We start from the raw sequence: 2,390 nt of genomic DNA on the forward strand, positions 1-2,390 counted from the left end.
GAGTTCAGATTCTCAGAAGACAGTCTCTTGGGATTGAGCACTCAGTTGCCTTGTGTGGGGGCCAACTCAATAACACATCTTCGAATCCTCATATTGGTTCTCCCTTGTTCAACAGGTCACTCTCCTTGTCCCTCACTCCTGTTCCCTGGAATTGCACTCTCAGATAAAATGATAGCACATTTAGCCTTCGCTCTGCTTTCTGGGTGGCTCAGGCTAAAACAGCACCATTCTCCCTTCTCCCCGATGCACTGAGCGTCCAGAGCCGCTGTGGATTCTTCCCACCACCCTCCCCTAGCAACCCCATAGCAACAGGAAAGCTCTGATGGTGAACAGCAAGCTGGGGTGTTACTACTGTAAGCAGCATTTTCTGGTCAGGGTGTAAGGGGAACTTGCTGCCTGAGGGTAAGACTGGATGGAAGGAAGGGTCCTGGGATACAGCCCCCACTCTGCAGATACCTTGGGCAACTTTGCCACTACTCCTGGAGCCCCAGGTACTGTGACTGATCTCTTCTTTTGTCCCAAACCAAACCAGCTTTCTACATGTCTTCATACACAGCACACAAGGAAAGACTCGGTCATGATGCATTTAAAGATCTTCGATGCTAAATGAAAGGAAAAGGAAAAAAGTGTTTCAAGATTCCCTTTCAGGGTCCTGAGCCCAGAGGCAGTGACAGGCTTCCACAGCCACAGGACAGCAGAGCTACTGTTATTTTTGCCACATCATTAATTGAAGTTAAAAATTCTGATTTCAGAGTCAGTTTGGGGGTATCATACAATTGTAAAGACAGATTAGAAAGCGAACGTTAGCAATTATTTTTCCAGAGTAACATCGGTTTCAGAGCAGCCACCTTCTCTGTTGTGACAATACAATGTTTCCCAGTCACTCCCGTTTACACAAAGCTGAAGCTGCCAATTATGTCAGATCCTTGTCAACAGAAAACAAAAATGTGTATGCTGCTATATGAATTAATTATTGAAATTAAGTACTCACTGTTCTTCACAGTCTTCTAAATTATTTAAAGCACCTGATTTGCATTCATTGTGAAACAATAAAAGCCCTTGGATTCTCACGTTTCAGGACAATTCAAACATGGGAGAGGGGTCCAGGTACAAAATGGTGTAAGCCTACGCTATAAAAATGTAATACAAAATCATTAAAAAGCTAACATCAGTGCCTTTTATCTTAAGACTCAAGGTATACTTTAAAACTGAGTAGAGGGTTGCTATGTCGGTCTCACTCTTGACAGTGTTTTTACTTTAATTTTACATATTCTGTTATCTCTCTTTTTACCATTATCTCCAGGTCATGCTTTTTCAGCTAGGGTTCCTTCGTCTCTAAGAAAGGCACTACATCTAGTGACTTGAGGGATGACTTGCTATTTTAGTTCCAAGTTTTTATTTCCTGGGGGGATGGTGACACGGCGAGAGGGGTGATGGGTAGGTAATAACACATTCCCTGGAAATTTGGAAATTTGTTGAGTCTCTGCTTTCTAAAAGAAGTCCAGACTTTTCCCCAAATCATCGCAGACATGACTTCTACCTAACCTCTCTGAACCTCAGTTTCCTCAGCTGTAAAATGGGGGGCAATAATGCCTGCCATGCTTATCTCACAGGGTTTATTGCAGGATCATCACAATTAACAGGCAGCTTTCAGCTAACTCTGTCTCTGTGTGAACCTAACACAGTCACTGTAGATGACAGACCAATAGATGGTTTGCTTGGTGGAATTTTATACATGTCTTCAATGAAGTATATCTCATGCACATATAATAATATAATACGAATTACATGTACGCCTGGACAGGAGCCCAATCCCAGTTCAGGCTTCCATTTGCGGTGGGGTCATTGAGGGGATTGGAACCTGTCTGTTGGTCTTCATCGCCATCCAGTGGTAAATTGGCCAAATAACAAAATTATCTAGTGGATTTGAAACACATAAGAAAATTTGAATTCAAAATAAACCACCTGCTACTTTAATCCACCACCTAATTAAATATACCTGGGGTCCTCCACTTAAAGAAATTCATTAAAAACCAAATACTTATGATGTGAAAAAGTCCCTAATTCATCTTTCTGAATTAAGAAATGTATATGTTAATCAAGTTTTTATCTTAATAAAACAAAAACTTGTAAAAACAAACTTTTACTGTCTGAAGGCATTTATGAGATCCCATTAAATGGTTTCATTTGTTCAAGAAGTTATCCAGATACGGGTAAAATATTAAAATCAATTCATAGGTTTAAATTCATGTCCTCACGTAAAAGAGAGAGTGAGCTTTCTGGCATCGCTAATTTTAATAAGGAGACTAATCCCATCAAATTAGGGCCCCACCCTTATAATCTCATTTAACCTTAATTACTTTCTTACTCCAAATAGAGCCACATTGGAG

This window comes from Propithecus coquereli, unplaced genomic scaffold (genome assembly GCF_000956105.1).
Source record: "Propithecus coquereli isolate 6110/MARCELLA unplaced genomic scaffold, Pcoq_1.0 Scaffold19, whole genome shotgun sequence".
NCBI lineage: Eukaryota > Metazoa > Chordata > Mammalia > Primates > Indriidae > Propithecus > Propithecus coquereli.